The 18,535-nt window shown below is 47.9% G+C and overlaps 1 protein-coding gene across 4 annotated transcripts in view; it reads left to right on the forward strand.

Moving 5' to 3' along the window:
* FAM107B (family with sequence similarity 107 member B) overlaps window positions 1–18,535 on the forward strand; it is a 98,298-nt gene that overhangs the window by 42,918 nt on the left and 36,845 nt on the right. The window contains exon 1 of one of the 4 annotated variants that reach the window (XM_083701664.1): window positions 3,307–3,701. The exons of 1 other annotated variant lie outside the window; for it this stretch is intronic. The gene's annotated coding sequence lies outside the window, so the exon portion shown is untranslated. Of the gene's footprint in view, window positions 1–3,306; window positions 4,041–5,695; window positions 5,912–18,535 lie in introns of those variants that run through there. 2 more of the 4 variants (XM_083701666.1, XM_083701665.1) reach the window with 2 other exon arrangements.

Genomic DNA, 18,535 nt, shown 5'->3' on the forward strand with positions numbered 1-18,535 from the left:
CAAAGAGGCTCTCACTTTCTACCACCCATGATGCACCCTGCCCTTATAAATGAAACACATTTGTTATAATGTTTATACCATGTCAAGCAACTTTTATTTCTTCCTGTTGGAAAGTATGCTCTTTTTTTATCTCACCCTTGGAACTTATGAATCAGAGAAATCTACCTAAGTGCATTTCCTTCCATTGACATCACGGTTATTGATGTATTTTCTGAATGCTCAGCTCTTGGCAGCAGGAATTGTTAGTTATGTTCAGCACTAATGTAAGCACAGAAAAAAGATTCCTACCACGACACAGTAAGATTACATTAATTGGAATGGTAATGATGTATTGTTCTGCTGGACAACACATGCAATCTCGGTCTTACTCCTGAGCATTCATGTTTACCATACTTAGGAGTACTTTATCTTCTTCATGCTCACTGGGGAGGCCATGTTTTCAATTGTAATCTTAGATAATTGCACGAGGCATGCAGGATTAGATCAGGTTTTATAATGAGGGTGTAGCAGCAAAGGAGCTGATGCTTTTAGACTGAAGATACATAATTCACCACAATCCTCAGCTGTGAAATGGGCAGTCGGTAGCTGAGCTACAGATAATTTAAAGGCAGCACCAGGTCTTCTCGAAAGGTGTCTGCCTTTGTAAGGAGCACCAACTGGGGACACACAAGGGGAGAGAGCGAGACGTCTGGGCAAGAGCATTTGGAATGAAGCTAATATGAAAGGGATACCAGGAATTTAGGATTTCTAACAGATCTATCATCTGAGGGATGAAAAATCCCAGGTAATCCCAGGTAAAATAATAATAATAATAATAATAATAATAATAATAATAATATTCATTAAAAATTGTACACTGTTCTTCACATGACACCATAAAATACAAAATAAAAACACAAAATACATACTAAAAACAAGAACAAAAACAAAACAAACCAATAACTGCCCCCTGTCACACAAACACATTGGATGATAATCAGCCCAAGGCCTGCTTTAAGGGGAACGTTTTTGCCTGGTGCCTAAATGTGTCTAATGAAAGCACCAGGCACGCCTCCCCAGGGAGAGCATCCGACAAACGGGAAGGCATGGCTGAAAAGGCCCTTTCACGTGATGCTGCCTTCTGGACCTCTCATGGAGGAGGCAGATAAAGAACGGCCTGTGAAATAATGTTCCAGGGTTCCCTTTCAACACCAGAGACGAGAGCTGTGTACACACTAAAGCACATTCCTTCCCTCAAAGAATGCTGGGTACTGTAGTTTGCCCTTCACAGAGCTACACTTCTGAGCAATCCTTAACAAAGGATTGTGCCCAGAATCCATTGATGGGAAGAATGTGCTTCAAATGTGCTTTAAAGGTAGCTTGTTACCATCCCTTGTTGCTCTTCCTGCACCTCCCTTAGCTCCTACACCTGTTGGAGAAAAAAGTGGCACCTGGTGTGTGCAGACCCTGCAAGAGGCCATCCCATGATGCAGGAGCAGCAGCAGGCACCAAGAGGCTTCCACCTGGAACGGCCAGCGTAGTTGCTCCTGTGCTCTTCCGCAGGGAGTGGCAGTGTCCCCAGAGTTTTTATTTTATTTATCCTTCATAAAAGTATTTCTGTGCACCACCCACTCACATAAAATATCCAGGCATCCTCTCTTTGGTAAGCATCTTAAGCACCCTTTTGTGTGTGTGTGTGTGTGTGTGTGTGTGTGTGTGTGTGTGAAGGGTCGTGTACGAGACCTGGGGCAGGCGGAGCAGAGCAGGGCCTTTCTTCAGTTATGTCACACCACACACACACCACACGTGAATGACATTTAAAGTGTCATGCCAGTGTATTGGCCCAAGAGGCAGCGTTCCATAACCCAGCAGGTGCTGTGGTGTGAAAGGAATGTTAGAAAACAAGACAGAAGTACAGTGGTACCTCGGTTTACAAACTTAATCCGTTCCTGAAGTCCGTTCTTAAACCGAAACCATTCTTAAACTGAGGTGCACTTTCCCTAATGAGGCCTCCCACCACCGGTGCCCTTCCACCGTTCAGATTCCGTTCTTAGACCTTGGTAATGTTTGCAAACCTGAACACTACTTCCTGTTTTGCAGAATTCGTAAACCAAATAGTTCGTAAACAGGGCTGCTCTTAAACCAAGGTACCACTGTACTAGTGTTATAAACAGGAAGGCCCACACAATATTCCCCACCCCTTGGATGCCCCCCACAGAGTAAAATGACTGGTGTTTTCTTAGCTCATGTTAACTTGGTGCAAAATAACGTGGTTTGTTTATTATAAAATATACATACACCATTTGAATGTACAAATTACAAATTGAAGCCAAATTGTTAACCTGGTTTATTTTTAACTGGTTGGAAGGTTCACACAAAATAATGTTCCTTTTCATCTCACATTTCCATTTCAATTTATTTATTAAATTTGCACACTGCCCTTCATACAAAGATCTCATGGCAGTTCAGAGCATAAAAATACAAGGAAGATCTGATACAGCTAAGATCTCAGGCTGTTGTTTCTAATTAGGTATTGCCGTGTGCTTAAGTTCTACAGATGTTTTACCTGAACAGGACTCTCAAAATTTGCCACATTTATGAAGTACATAAATGGAACCCATCACTTGCCTTAAACTTCTTGATTGTAAAAAAGTGCAAACAAGTAAGAAGGGGCAAGTACGGCAAATGTCTTGTTCCATGTACCAATCAATCTTATTTTGTAATGCGGCAATAATGCATATATTCAGGGGAATGCCTTCGACAACGCCATCTTCACAGATGCAATGAGAAGGAATGCCCACAGAGCCCATCTAAAACCAGGGGCAGAATCTGCTGAAACATCAGCAAAGTGGATGTTTTCCTTAAGGGGAATGTATAGAAACCTCTGATAAAAATAAGATTCAAAGCCACGGTTGACCTTTATCATAGCAGGCAGATTTCAGAGCTCCATCTCTAATCTTGATTTGTAATTGCGCTTATGTATTCCTGCAAAACCACCCAAGGCATTTGTTGAAGGAAAACTAGGTTAGAGGCTTTATTAATGAATAACGTTTGCATTGGGGGGGGGGGGAGTTTTCCTTTAAAGGCTTAATTGGGGAGGGACTTTCCACTTTGCTAGGGGAGGCTTCTTCTCCAATCTCAGCCAGCCGGCTCCGGGTCCGCCTGCCTCTCGCCAGGGAGGCGCGCCGAGGGCGGCCGGGGCTCCGCGCGGCGCAGCTCCCACCGACGGCGGACAGAAGGCAGCGGGCCTCGTTCTTCCGGCAGTGGGCGCCGCCGGGCTCCTTTTCGGCCACCGCGGAAGCTCGTTGGCCGGGAGACTCGCGCAGAACTCGCGCGCGGGCGCGGAAAGCAGCCCGATTCGGTGCGCCTTCCTGCCCGACGGTCCGCCCCAGACGCCGCCGCCGCCGCGCTTCTCGCGCGCCCCCAGCAACAAAGGCGGCGGCGGCGGCGGCGGCGGAGGGCGGAGGGGCCGAGACACAAAGCGGCGGCAGCGCCCCTCGGAGCGGGGCGGAGCCGCGGCCCGTGAGTCAGCAGCCCGCGCGCCGGCGGGATCCGCCCCGCGGCGCCTGCAAGGCGAGCCCGGGCGAGGAGCGAGCGACGGACGGACGAGCGAGCGAGCGCGGGAAGGAGCCGCCGCGCGGAGCCAGACACGCCTTGGCGCCCCGAGGTGAGGGCTTGGCGGCGGGGCACGTGCGGGCGGAGGGCGCGCGCCGGACGCCGAGGTTCCCGCGAGGAGCCGCTCTCCATCCCCGCTGCGCCGCCGGGCTGGAGGGGCTCCCGCTTCCTCCTCGCCTTTGTCCTCCGCGGAGGGAGGCTCAGGGGAGCCGCGCGGAGACCGCCCTGCGCTGGAGAGCGGAGCTCGCTTGAGAGTCTCGTGGCGGCTGCTTTCCCAGCCTCCCTCCGCGGAGCTTTCTCCTTCCTTCCTTCCTTCTTTCTCTCTCTCTCTCTCCTCCTCCCCGCGGCGCTTCTTCGCTGCCCGGCTTCCGAGGGCTCCTGGGCTGCCTCGGGCTGCGGCTTCCCGGCGGGGCTCCTTCGCGGGTCTCGGCGCGCCTGGTCCCTTTGTGAGTGGGGCGGGGGGGGGGGCGAGGCGCTTAGGCCCTTAAATGGGGCAGAGTGCGCCCCTTCCCCCGGAGTTGGGCAGGGAGGCGACGGGGATGACTTGGCTCCGCAGGCACGGCCTTCCTCAATTCAATGGACGGGGGTTTTGTTTTAATGCACATAGCAGCGGTTTGGGCTTCAGCCCGATGCGAATTGCGGAGTGCGCGTGTCTCCTTTTTCCTCTTTGTACTTACTTTGGAGCTTGCCAGTTGGTGTGGGAACGTGGAATAAGAAGCGTTTAGTTCCAGCCTCCGTGTCGTGCCGTCAGTCTGAAGGGGCTGCAGATGTTCTGCCTATGGGGTACCGCTCTGGGGCCTGAGCTTTCGGCAACGTTGCAGGCAGTGCTGCCTCTGTGCCTGGGATTTAGAACGACTGTATGTGTGAGAGAGAAACTTTCCATAAACTATACACACCCCAAACTGAACTGTAATGGCAGATAACGAATTCTGTTGCCTTCTTCCCAGATGACGCTGAACTCCAACTCCCATCTTCCCCAGACATCATAGCCCATTGTTAGGGGGGATGGGAGTTGGAGCCCAGGATATTGGAGGCTTGGGAAGAGCAGGGGGCTGATAGCACCAGCTGCAAATTCCTGCATTGCGGGGTGGGCTAGATTAGCCTCGGGTCCCTTCCAGCTCTAGAGTTTTCTCATTCTGTATGGCCTCCTGTACCAGAAGAAGGGCATTAAGCCTTTAAATGGAATCAGTGACTTGCAAGTGTTGCTTCACAAGGTTTGGAGCTGAGTCTTGTTGATGCTGCCAGAGGGTATCAGGAATTCCCTGGCTGGGGGTCTGTTCATCTGCTCCCCCATTCCGTCTCCAGCAGGCAGGTGTGTTGTCTGGGCACTTGCAAGCAAGACATGATAGTGATCTCTCCTATCTGGTATTCAGATGCCCCTGAACTTGGAGGCACCACTGGGCCAAGGTGGCTGCTTGTCCCTTACTAGACCTGCCCCCCCCCCACGTTCCTCAAATCTGCTTAAAAAAACTTTTCTGTGCACGTCTCTTTTGCAGCGTTGCCCATAAATTATTTTTGTGAAGAGGAAACTCTTCTTCTGCAATTTCTGAACCTGCTTCCAGTAAACTTTATTGAGGGGGGGGGGTAGGAGTTCTACAACTGAGAAGGGAGGGAAAAGCTTTTTTCTCCAAACTGCTAATACGTAATTTTATAAATCTGTCACGCCTCCCCATACTTAGTTATCTCGCTTCTCAAAACCAGAAAATGTGGTCTTAAAAGCATGAGTAATCATGTAAATTCTTGCAAGTATCTCATGTACCATTTGTTTCTCTTTGGAAGTCCCCTCAATCCTTCTCTGTAAAAACCAAAGCAATAAGGATCATTTCTGTCTGGGTCTGTCTCTGTTCTCCAAGAAGCTGCTTCACTTGCTGAGCCTGGGAAGTCCACTATTGCTACTGTGGGTTTATCTAAAGTATTTGAGTACTTTGGTGGCACTTACACCCCCAGGCCGCCTTTGCCTGGGGGCATTTAAAGAATGCAAAGGAAGGTTGGTAGAAGCAGCTGCTGGGCCACAAGGCAGGGAACCGTAGCAGACGTGGAGCCAAGCTGGAAGCAACCCGTAGGGGAAACTCCTGTGCTTCTCTTTCAGTTGGGGTGTTGCAGGAGGTTAAAATTGTGATGTGCAGTCACTTGATTGGCCCATTGAATCTTCTTGATCTCCCACCCCCTCTGACTTCTTGTAACTTTTAACTGTGCCTCTTCCTTCCTAACCGACAAGTGCTGGAGCTGGTTAACATGGGTTCATCCTGAATATTTTCGCTGCTTCAGGAGCCACTAACTCTAGGGGGCTTTGCCTGCAGCAACACCTGTTGCACTGGTAAGTTCAAAAGTGCAAAAAGCAACCTGTTTGTTGCTGTTCTGAATACTTTTGGCCATGCTGAGAAGTGAGCATTTTGTGGCAAGCCATTTGCATGACAGCCTAAAATTGTCTGAAGTGACTATTAAATATTTGTCAATACATAGTTTTTGCTCTATATGCACACTGTCTAATCTGCCCTTGGAATAGTTGGGCTGACTTAGGTGAAGGTGTGTTTCTTCTGTTTTTATTTTTAGTATCATGCATATAAGGTGTCCAGCGCTTGGCAGAGGAGTCAGAGAGCAGTATTGTCTTACAGAGCCGGGTTCAGTGTGCCTTGCGCAGCCGCAGCAAAAGAGAGGATGGTCAACAAAGGCAGGAAAGGACCTTTGAAAGGAAATCAAGTTTCTTAGTGAAGCAGCAGCTGGGCAAAGAAAGGAGGCTTGCGGGCTAAATTATGTGTTGCATTTTTCACCCTGACTTTAACCAATGAACTCAAGAATGGCATGCAAGAAATCTTGCAGAGCAGGCTGGCTCTTCTCTTCCTCCCCAGTCAGGTGGTGATGCTCCTGAATCCCAGATGCTGGAAACCAGGGCGGAGGCGGAGGCGGTTCGTGCCTTCGGGTCCCGCTTGCAGATTTCCCACAAGCATCTGGTCAGCCACTGTGAGAACAGGATGCTGGACTAGATGAGCCCGTGGCCGGACCCAGCAGACTCCTTGCAGTCCTGGCACCATTGCATTTTACGCCTGCAAAACTTCTGTGAGTTAGATTTAAGTGAAGAGGGAAGGGGCCAAGCACACCCCTCTGCGCTTCATGGCTGAGTGGGGAATTTGTGCCGGGGTCTCCTCAATCCAAGATTTCTCCTTCTTGCCCAGCTTCAGCTTTCCTTGGACATTGACTACAAATCTACAGAGGTTGACCTCAAAATGAGGCTTGCTTGGAAGCTGTTATGAAAAAGCAGTTTTGGACAAGACGTGCTTGGCTTGGGATGGGACTGTGACCATAGGAGCATGTTTGATTCTTGATGGCTGGAGTCACGATGGGTAGGCAGCAAATTTATGGTGTCCCTCACTGCATGCCTTTATTCCTTCCTTGTAGAACAAAGTGGCTGCCATGATGGGACATTGTTTTATCTTGTATTTTTATACTGTCCTGAGATCTTCTGATGAAGGGCAGTATACAAATTATACACACACACACACACACACACTTAAGTTCTGTGTGTGTAAGTTACAAGTGGCACTTGGGGACACTCCTGCAGTGAAAAAGGAGTCTACAGTACCTTTTACCCTCAGGATGGAGTCCCTGCCACATCCACGCCTGCTGATACAGATAGAGTTTCCTCAAAGCCCCCCTTCAGACAAACACCCCCTTGGCGGGGGGGGGGGGGAGCTGCTCCCCCCATCAAGTAAACAAACAAAAATAATTAACTAACCCTCCCCCCCCCATGAATGCTGGCTGTGCCCCTCTGCCCCTCCCCCTGCCAGCTTGTTGCTTCTTCCTTCCTGCCTACAACTCTTCCACCAATGATAAACTCCTTGGTGCAGTTCTCCCTAGGGCAGCAAGCCTCGACCTGCACTGCACCACTTCAGACTCCCTTCCACGGAGGATAAGGCTATGGGGTAGCTCCCCCGTCAGGCAGCAGGCTGAGAATCGCAGGCAGGAAGAGCTCCATTGCCTCCCAGTCCTGCCTGTGGGCTTTCCATGGGCTCCTGGCTGGCCATGGGGAGATGAGCAGGTGTGTCTAGAATGGTCCCTTGGCCTGATCCAGAAGAATATCTCTATTCAAATAATACCCTGCATAGCTGCAAACCAGGGAGAAGGTTCTCCATCCTGGTCCCCAACATGCTAGCATTTAACATTCCAGCTGTTTTCCTTTTGAATGTGAGGGGCCCCCCCAGCCGTAGCGTGCAAACACAGCCACAGCCACACACCCGCAGTGAGTACCAGGCCTTGGTTCTGGCTAAAGACACTGGTTTTATAAAGTATTGCAGTCATTCTGTGCCAGCAGATGTGGGATGATGCACGGGTCCCTCAGTGTCACCACTGAAGTCCACTCCTTCAGTTAGAAGGTTTGGTTTTGGTCTAAATGATGGGAATGACACAGCCATCCATTCATAGTGCCCTTTCTGTATAATAGCCGTGTGACCTCATATTTGCTTACTGTCCTTTGTCCTGCTGAAAATTAATAAAAATCACATTATTGAAGGTGGGGTGTCAAGACGGGCATCTGCTGGTACAGAGCGATCACATGGGGCTCATGGTCCTGAGCTCACAGAATGCTTAAAAATGCAGGTGTTTGGGGAGTGATAGAATAGGCACCAAACAAACTAGGTTAGAAGAGGTTCACCACAAAAAGCTCAGCACCTTAAAAAGTTAAAAGGTAAAGGTACCCCTGCCCGTACGGGCCAGTCTTGACAGACTCTGGGGTTGTGCGCCCATCTCACTCAAGAGGCCAGGGGCCAGCGCTGTCCGGAGACACTTCCGGGTCACGTGGCCAGCGTGACATCGCTGCTCTGGCGAGCCAGAGCCGCACACGGAAACGCCGTTTACCTTCCCGCTGGTAAGCGGTCCCTATTTATCTACTTGCACCCGGAGGTGCTTTCGAACTGCTAGGTTGGCAGGCGCTGGGACCGAGCAGCGGGAGCGCACCCCGCCGCAGGGATTCGAACCGCCGACCTTTCGATCGGCAAGTCCTAGGCGCTGAGGCTTTAACCCACAGCGCCACCTGCGTCCCACCCTTAAAAAGTTACATTGATCTTTATCTTATCACCATCTTTCAAAAAATAGCAAATGAATGTTTTTTCCCTTGCCTCCATTCATTCAAATGCGTCCATCTCCTCCTGACAGCCTGTGCTCTCGCTGCCCTGCAGGCAGATTGCAACCACAAACACACTGAACTTTCAATTGCTGCAATTGAGATTATTTTGCAGTGACTAGTTTTATGAAATAGTTTTGTGTTTAGGTAGTGCTGTCTTTGCATTCCTTTTTATTAAGGACTTTAGAGTAAAAAACTATAAGTGAGGAACAGTTCCGCAGCAAAATGCATTTTGTTTGTTTGGAAAGACAAGCCTCTTCCAGTCCCCTCTCAATGTAGCCAAGATTGGCCAGTAATAATGCAGGTTACACAAATATCAACTGATGCACATTAACCCAAGTCTTCATAAGTTGTTTGGGACCTTTCCCAATATTAAACATTTCCAAACTGAAACATAATTTTTAAGTGGTGGTGGTGGAACTTGTTTTTAGTATTTTTCACAGTGTAAGCGATAAAGTCATTTCAAACAGGGAAATGTGGTTCTGGTTTCACTGGCCTTTGATCATGTGCATCCGGTGGGTAGGTTTCTCTGCTGCCCTCTTCCAGAGCTTCCTGTACCAACTGTCTATGGCATCTGTAGAGTTTTTCCTAATTGTGTAATAAGCAATCTAGCTGCATAAAAAACACAAGCTCTTTTTGTCTCTTCTCTGTCTTCTTCAAACATGGAAAGCAGTCTTAGCTTGGGAGTCATTTACTCTCTGATTTTGGACCCACAGGTCTTCTCGCTAGTGCTTATGCTAGCCCTGAAAAGTAGGCCAGTTCAGGGGTAAATACTAAATCAATACATGATAAAAGTGGGGAAAAGAAGTCTCTCCATGGCCACCTTTTTGTTTTTGTTTTCCTCCATTTTTGGGCAGCTAATGTTTACAAACAACAAGGTGGCTTCTGCCACCAAACAGACGAGACTAATGGAGCCTTCAGGGGGCAGATTTTTATTCTGTGAATCACCCTGAGATCTTTGATGAAGATGTTGCACTTGGCCCATATATTGTGTGTGGCACAAGCATGGTGGTGAGACATGATTGCGGCTTGGTGTAGTGGTCAGAGTTTCTGACCAGGCCTGGGATGACACTTTCGGCCATGAAGTTCTCTGTTCGAACTGTGGGCTGAGAGAGAGGGCCTGGCTCACCCTCTCTGGCAAGGTGACCGTAAAGATAACATTGTGTGGCTCCTACAGGCACTGCCTTGAGCCCCTTGGAAGACAGTTGGACTAGAAATGTAATAAATAAAATTCATAATCCGATGACTCTCTTCCTATTACCATCAGAGAGAGGAAACTTGAATTCCAGTGTTGACTTCACTTCTCAGTAAAGTAAAACCTGAGTATCCCACATGTTCTCTTGACTTCCTTCTAGGTAGGCACAGTTAAGATGGAAAACAGCATGACGACACATTCTTCTCAGTGTGTTTTAGAAGGTAGTGGAGAGAGTCTTCTGTAGGTTAGGTTTATTCTCTTAGTTGTTTTGTCTTTGTCTATTTTGCTGTTGCCCCACATCTTCAATCCAGGCCCCCCAAAGAGCTTGGTTTGGGCTTGTCTGTTCTTTAACATTGGGTATCATCAACAGGACGAAACTGGGTTGCTGGCTGTCACATCAGATAAGGCTTTGGGGCCAATTTGCCCTCTCTGCTGAAGAATTTCAAGAACCAGTTATGCAAAACCAGCGGGTTTTAGGCACACCTTTAGAAACATGTCTGCATAATCATTGTTCCAGGTAACCACAGTCAGGTTGCTATAGCATTGCCATGGCAGCCTGTTGGTGCCTGTAATTTCAGTGGGAAAATCTAGTCATTCCTTTTTTGATCAATACTGTTCTTGGGGGGAGTCCAGTGTATTGTGGTAGGTCTACTCCTTGAAAGATGGCCTCTATCCGTCTTACTCTAGTGAACCCTGCAGAGCCAATACTCTTTTGTCAAGTGCTGGGAGCTGGAGGGCTTAGAACAGAGTACCTGCCATGGAGAAGATTCCTGCTGCCTGCTATTCAGTCTAGAGGCTGAGGGTGGATGGGAGATGTGGGAATGGGGAGTTCTGCAGTGGAGGAAAGGGGCCAACGGGGACGCCTCTGGGCACGAGTCGCACCGCCCAGGTCATGCCGCAGTGTTTTGCTTGGACTGAGGCCGCCAGCCGCTCCCTGCAGAGGCACTTGTGGGACAGGGGGATTTGGTAAGAGGAAGAGGCGAGTGTGAGGCTGCAGCAAGCAAAAAACGGGAGCGGGTGGGGTGGGGGAGAGGAAGTGAGGAAATTTAGCCACCTGAGTGAGGAAAGGAGGGAGGCTGGAGAGTTGTGACAGATCTTGAAGGAGAGGAAAAGGAGAAGTTCCTGCCCGCCCGCCCCAAATGCCGAGGTCTTCCTCCTCTCCTGCCAGGCCCTCTGCTGAGCCAGAAAGCATCTCCTCCCTTCTGTGAGGAAGATAAGATGCAGGAAGGAAATTTAGAAAGAGAGAGATGGTTCGTCGTTTTACTGATAATAAACTTGGGAGTAAGGGAGGTATTACTCAAATTGGCTATTGGGCTTTCGTTTATTGAGTTTCTCTTTGTGCATCTAAATGCAGGTATGAAAGAAGAAATTAATCAGCTGTGTATCATGTAATGGCCTCCTTGGCATAGGCCTCCGACTAGGAGGAAGACGGGGATGGAAGAAACAGGCAGTTTGCAGAGAGCAGCAAGGAGATACAGAGAGATAAGAAAAGTCTTTGCCCTCTGAAACAAAATCTGCCTAAAATGGGATGTCCTGTGTCAACATTTTGTGATTGGTGGGCCTCAGTAGTTTTTTATCCTTTCAAGAAGACTCTGGGGTAAGGAAATCTGAGAAACCCCACCTTAAAGTATTGTTTGCCAAGCATGCAAATAAGGCTGAGTTGAAGCTTGGGGTTGCTGTTTAGCAGCTGCTGATGTCAAAAGGGGATTGACTGAATGCTGACCCCCCCCCCCAAAAAAATAAAAAAAGACCCTAGTTTCATGGCTGCGGTGGACTTCTATGTTTCTCTCTTTCTCAGCACAGTTGCGAGAAGTTCATACGCTTGGCCTTCTAGTTTAGATTGAAGCTTACTATGTTAACCTAACCATAAACTGTAGTTTATTTGAACTATGGTTTGTTTTGAACAAGCCAACTTCAATTCATGGGTTATGAAGCTGTCCTGCTTGAAAAAAGCAAAGTTAATGTTAACCACAGTTTAGCATGTTGACCAGATCTTTCACTGTGGTTAACCAAAGCTGCTGGGATCCTATGCAGAGAGATGAAGGGGAGGGGAGCACAGGAGCCCAAACCTTATTGCAGCTTACTAAATGATGGTGGTCATCGCCTCTTCCCTTCTCTGCCTCCCCCCACCAAAAAACCAAAACGAAACAGGGAAAATTTGTGGGATTACCTTATTCAGCCCTTGGAGTATGGTGTGTGGAGAAATTTTATCTTGGAAGAAAAGTTGCAGGATATCAAGACTTACTTTGCCCTCTAAAGATTTGGTCAGAATCTCTCTATCACCCATGCTATCAACAAAATTTTAGGAGAAAACGAACAGGAAATTATATGTACTTAACCCTCTTCCACCACTCCCAGGAAGGTATTTCGTAACTCCAGAAAAGGTTCTCCCTTTTCAAAATTAAATAGTGAATTTCTTTAAAGGTCCAAGGCAACATTGGGACCAGCTTGGAAGTTGAGACGAGTTAAGATTTCCCCACATTAAAGAGTTTTGAGTTCTGCTTGCTTCCTACATTTGATAACTATCCCATTTGTGCCCTGAAGTTTGGAGTCTAAAGGCTGCACAAGAAGCCCAGTGGAGCCAAGAACTCTTGAAAGCAAATGGACTTGAAAAGCTTAAAGGTAAAGGACCCCTGGAGGGTTAAGTCCAGTCCAAGGCGACTATGGGGTTGTAGTGCTCATCTCGCTTTCAGGCCGAGGGGGCCGACGTTTGTCCACAGACAGCTTTCTGGGTCATGTGGCCAGCAGGACAAAATGCTTCTGGTGCAACAGAACACCATGACAGAAGCCAGAGCACACGGAAACACCGTTTACCTTCCTGTTGCAGCGGTACCTATTTATCTACTTGCACTGGCATGCTTTTGAATTGCTAGGTTGGCAGGAGCGGGGACACAGCAACAGGAACTCACCCCATCGCGGGGATTCAAACTGGTGACCGTCTGATCAGCAAGCCTGAGAGACTCAGTGGATTAGACCACGGCGCCACCTGCATTTGTCTGGTATTCAAATATTGGTGTCATTTTTAATGCAATAGTTTTTAGATCTGCTTTTTAAAAGCTAGCACAAGTGTCCTCCGTCACAGCCTTTCTTGTTCCTTTTTGTAAAATGGTAGAAATACTGCTGCTTAAAACTATTGCAGTAAATGATCGATCAGTAATATTAATTAATATGTTTGATAGTTTGTGGGCTTTTAACTTGCCCTGGGATCTTGCCGTGAAGGGAGGAGGGCTAATAAATAGCAATAAAGAAGCCTCAAGGCTGAAATGAACAAATACATTCAGCTGATATTTAGAGGAGGTTTGCTGGCAAAGGAAAAGCAAGGCTAAAGCTGTGGTGCAGTTTTCCTGTGCTCAGGAGACACTTGCCTTCCAGGGCCTTGGCAAGTACAGCAGAGCCCTTCAGAGAGCAGAAGACTTTCGAGTTGGGTGTGGCCTGGAGAAACCGGAACACCTTCATACAGCCAACAGTATATTGGTATGCAAAGCTGTTGCGAGGTGAATGGGGAGTTCTTCACTTGTGATGTAAGAATTTCCATTACAGTGCGGAGAGATAGACATTGAGAACCAACTAATCTGGCTTCCAAACTCCCAGTTGACGTGCCCAGTATACCTGATAGATGTTAAAAACACAAAATGTGTGTGAAATAGTAGTGGTGAACAATCTCCTCTTTGCAACCTTGAGCAATTCAGTACACATAGGAGGGCTGCTAAATGAGTTTGGCAGTTCAAATAGACCAGGCAGTGCCATCCATCCCAGATATGTTTAGATTTTCTTATGAGAAGACAGACTGTGGAGGATGGAATGGACGAGACCAGTTGTGGGTCCAGTACTCAAGAAGACCGTTTCTGCACGTGCCATAGAGGGAAGTGAAGGGCAGGTGAGGCTTGCCAATGAGGAGGAAAACTCTGACCTTGCGGGATGTCTTCAGGAGAAGAAAAGGCTCAGGAGTAAACCCCACACAGATCTGGGGTGGAGTCCTCAATATGGTTAAGATGGCGCCTTGTACACCTCTTTCTGGCAACTCCTGCAGCAAAGCTGGTGTCGAATGTCTTGCTCTGCTTTCCTTTGGATCACATCAGTGAGGCCAAAAGAGAGAGGGGTTGTATCGTCTGGGAGGACCTCCAGGCACAAGACCCAGGCTTGCTCTCTGGGGAGGTCACTTTGGCACTGCTAACGCAGAGGTTTGGCTTCACCCCTGGAGACGCATTCCATTGTGTCTCGAAAATATGAATGGTGTTGCTGGTATTGTTGAGTGCAGAAAATCCACAAAAACCTTAGTGATGCATTGAGTAGAATTTAATTTTTAAAATGCAAATAGCTCTGTGTTAAGGAAGGACCATAGCTCAGTGGTGGAGCTTTTAGCATGCAGGACCATGGTTCAGTCCCCGGCTTCTCCAAGCGGGGCTGGGAAAGACTCCCTATCGGGAAGCCTGGAGAGCTTTGCCAGTTGCTATAGAAAACTCGGCTAGATGGAGCGGTGGGTCTGACTTGGGTTAAGGCAGCTTCTTAAGTTGCTGAGATGCCTTCTCAGGGTTACAGCGAAGTGCTTGCGTCTTCAGAAAGCCTTCACACTACTCAACTTCCACAGGGGTTATGTTCCAGGGATTGCACCTGAAGTCAAAATTGCGTGTATTCAAAACACATTGGGTGGGATTGCCGATGCCTTTTTTTCTGGACTGCCTCCCCTTAAATTTTAATTTATTTTTTTTTGCCAAGCATGTAAAGCTGAATGTGCACAAGTTAATTGCGCCCAAGTTGCGGACTTACTAGATCATTGTTTGCCCAACTCTCCAAATACGTAAGCATTGTATCTGTGTTGATAGCTTACATCCTGTTGTTTGGCCAATTATTACAGGTCCCGAAGGAGACTTGCAGCATAAAAACAGTTGTAAAAATTGAAATATTGACAGTCATAAAATAACAAAGTCTATAATAACATCAACGTTGACAACCATAAAACAATGAAGTCTACAATAATATCAACAGTCGCATGATGGGCTTTGCAGTGAAATAAACCTTTCTAGCAATCTGGCTTGTCTATGTGCCTAAAAACTAGCAATGAAGGTGCCTAATGAAGAGCTCCCAAGAAGAGATCCCATCACAGAGAGGCCTTGGCTCTTTGTCGACATCACGGTAACCTCTGCAAATTGAGGTACTAGGGTAAGTTAGGAGACCCGCTCCAAGTGTATGGGGCAAAGAATGTCTTATGAGGGATTACCCCCACCTGGTCAACCAAGGCTTAAAGCCATTTTTTGAAATATAAAGGCGGGAGCCACCACCTTGATTTGTGCACAAATGCCAGCTAACAACGAGTGAAGCTCTATCTGCACTCTTGTGATGTGCTTTTCCTGTGCCTGGTGAACCAGTTGAAGCTATGGACATGTTTATGATGGGAACTGGAACATTGAGTCCTTGGCACCAAGGCAGAGACACTTGCTCATTCAGAGTGAGGAGGATGAGTCCCTGCTCTGTCCCAAACACCAAGTGCAGATGATCCTTAATGATTGTATTCCAAACTCAGCAATCAAATACACCTGAAATATATAAATCTTTACCTTTAGATTGATCTTCCTGTTTTGTGTGTGTTTTTGCTTTGCTGCCAGACTAGAGGAGAGATGAAACAAGAAGAGTTTGCAGAAATTAATGGTCAAGAAATGAGGGAATTGAGCAGACCGTCAGGGGCGCCAACTTATAAAAAATATTGGGGGGGCGGGGGCCCATACCGACTTATAAAAAATATTGGGGGGGCCCAAGACCTCCAAACCGCTGCTGCTGGGGGACCCGGGCTGCCCCGGCCTTAAGTGAACCTGTGAGGGCCTGCCCTTTGCGGCAGCCGATTGGCTGCCGCCGTGGGCGGTGAATATTAATGAGCTAGGGGGAATCCCTGCTTCCAGCCCTGAGAGATTGTTGATGGGTCGAGAGCCCGCAACCCCACCCCCTCTCTAGATCGGGAGTGGCTTTGTTTTAACTCATTACTGAATGTATTTTAAAAGGTAACTATCGTCAAACAAGGAAAATAAAAAATACCAACATAATTTTGTGATTTTACAAAGCATAATATAACTAATAATTTTCTTAAATTATTGGGGGGGTGGAGCCCCCCAAACGAATTTTTGAGGGGGCTCGGGCCCCCTCAGGCCCCATGGAGTCGGCGCCTATGCAGATTGTACATAGCCAGCTTCCTGGGATTGGTGATAAGGCAAAGTACTGCAGATACTCTTGTGGAGGAGGCAGGACTTCCTGTAGTGTTTTAAACCTTGGCTTGGACTGTGATTTCTTCCACTCCCACCCTAAGAATGGAACTTCATGTTCAAACTCTCATTTATTGGGGACCCCCCCCCCCATGTTGGGCAAAATTTTCCTGCACTGTGGGGGGTTGGACTAGATGACCCTTGCAGTCCCTTCCAACTCTACAATTCTATGATTCTGCCCCCACAAGCAAAAGGACCAAGGAATGCTGACCCAAGCTTGTGTTGTCCTCACTGGGGAAGAGGGAGGGAGATACAGTGGTACCTCAGGTTACATACGCTTCAAGTTACAGACTCCGCTAACCCAGAAATAGTGCTTCAGGTTAAGAACTTTGCTTCAGGATGAGAAAAGAAATCAGGCTCCGGCGGTGCGGCAGCAGCAGGAGGCCCCATTAGCTAAAGTGGTGCACAGATTAAGAACAGTTTCAGGTTAAGTACGGACCTCCGGAATGAATTAAGTACTTAACCTGAGGTACCACTGTACCTTGGCCTGACCAGCTGTGTGAGAGAAGGTGGCTGAGATGCAGCCTGAGGAGTGTGGGTGGGATTGTGAACTGTGTTACAAGTGTGGTGGGAAACCTCTTAGGTCAGGGTGGGGTGGGGTGGGGTGGAGGGACTCGTTCTTCCTCTAGTTCCATTGTCAACTGCATTGATTTGCAGCACCTCCTCGAGTCCTCTGGTAACTGCTGCTGTCTGTCTGCTGGCATGGCAAATGTTTCTTTTTTCTGCTTTCCTTTTTGTGCAAACCGTTGCACTAGATTGTTTTTCTTGCTGCTGAAGCGTTCTCCAGCCTAGAAAGGAAATAAAGAAATAAGCCACAATGGCAAGATAACATTAATTGACCCACCTTCAAGAATTCTACATAGATCAACAGTTGTATAGATGGTAAGGAAATTCTGGGCCGCTTCTGCTTGGCTCTGAGAAACAGGAAACAAATGTGGTGGTTTTCCTGTCAAAACAAGAGGAGGAGGGTGTGTGTGTCACACAAAGCAGGGTGCTCAGAGAGGAGAGAGTTTTGTGTTTAGATATGTGCACAGCCCTCTTAAAACAAAAGGTTCTTGTGTTCCCTCTTGGTTGAAGGTGGAAGGAAATTGCCAGAGAGACATATGCAGTGGAGGGGAGCAGAGCATTTCTTGTTACTCCTGAGGTACAACAGTAGGGATCACTTAAAAACCAAACCCCCAGCTGTGGTATGCCCTGCTTGGAAGTAACAGACCAAAATTGGGGGTGTCTGTGGTGTGGACTTCATTCTCTTGATTATTATTTTTTAAACTAGTATGCTTGCAGCAAAAGGGAAATGCATTGTCCTGGCAAGAGGTGGGCTTGCAGAATTTAATGTTTCCCAAATGAGTGAAAGGAAAAAGACGAGTGTCTCTCTCACACACCGGCCTTATATTGGAAGGATCCACACTTGTTTGTCACCCCTGGACTGCATTGTCAAAGTTTCATGTATCTCAATCACCTCAAATGTCAATTGTAGGCCATCAGTCTTATCACCTCAAGAGCCACAGATCCGTTCACCAAGGTTGCCCTGACTTAGCATCTCTTTCTCTCTGGTGGGCATGAAGCTTAGTTGCGTAGGAAGGAGCCTCTCTGCCCCCATGGAAGCCAGGCAGGAGGACCAGCTCCTTCCCACAGGATCATTGGCTGGTCAGTCTCAGCAGCTTTGAAGCTCGGTGTGCTGTCAGGCGAGTGTCCGTGAGATCTTGGGCTGGCTGCAAAGGCTGGCTAAAAATTGGGGCACCTGTCCATTCAAATAATTTGCACGTTCCCTTCTATCATCTGTTGAATGGTGGATTAACAGAAGCATCTGTTGGAACCAGTCTGCAAGGCTTAGTTCTGAAGTGCAGTTCATACAGTTTATACACAACTTGTCCTGATGTAATTGAAAGAGGAGGTTCTACACCGGAACTCTTCGTTCAAGTGACTTTGCTTTGGGGATCATTAGACTTCCGCCCTTGTGATCAGCTTGCAGCATTAACTACAGTGGTGCCCCGCAAGACGAATGCCTCGCAAGACGGAAAACCTGCTAGATGAAAGGGTTTTCCGTTTTGGAGGCGCTTTGCAAAACAAATTTCTTTATGGGCTTGTTTAGCAAGACGAAAATGTCTTGCGAGTTCCTGCGGGTTCCCCCCCCCCCTTTTCCTAAGCCGCTTATCAGCTGATCCGCTGATAAGCTGCTTAACAGCTGATCGCTAAAAGCTGCTAAACCGCTAATAGCGCTAATCCGCTAAACTGTCAATGGTCTTGCTTCGCAAGACGAAAAAACCGCTATACAAAGAGACTCGCGGAATGGATTCTTTTCGTCTTGCGAGGCACCACTGTAGCCCCAGGCAGGTTGGGTTGGGGCTTGCACTCCTACACAGGAGCAGGAGGACCTGC

Source organism: Podarcis gaigeae, assembly GCF_964106915.1.
Source record: "Podarcis gaigeae genome assembly, chromosome: 10".
NCBI classification, from domain to species: Eukaryota; Metazoa; Chordata; class Lepidosauria; order Squamata; family Lacertidae; genus Podarcis; species Podarcis gaigeae.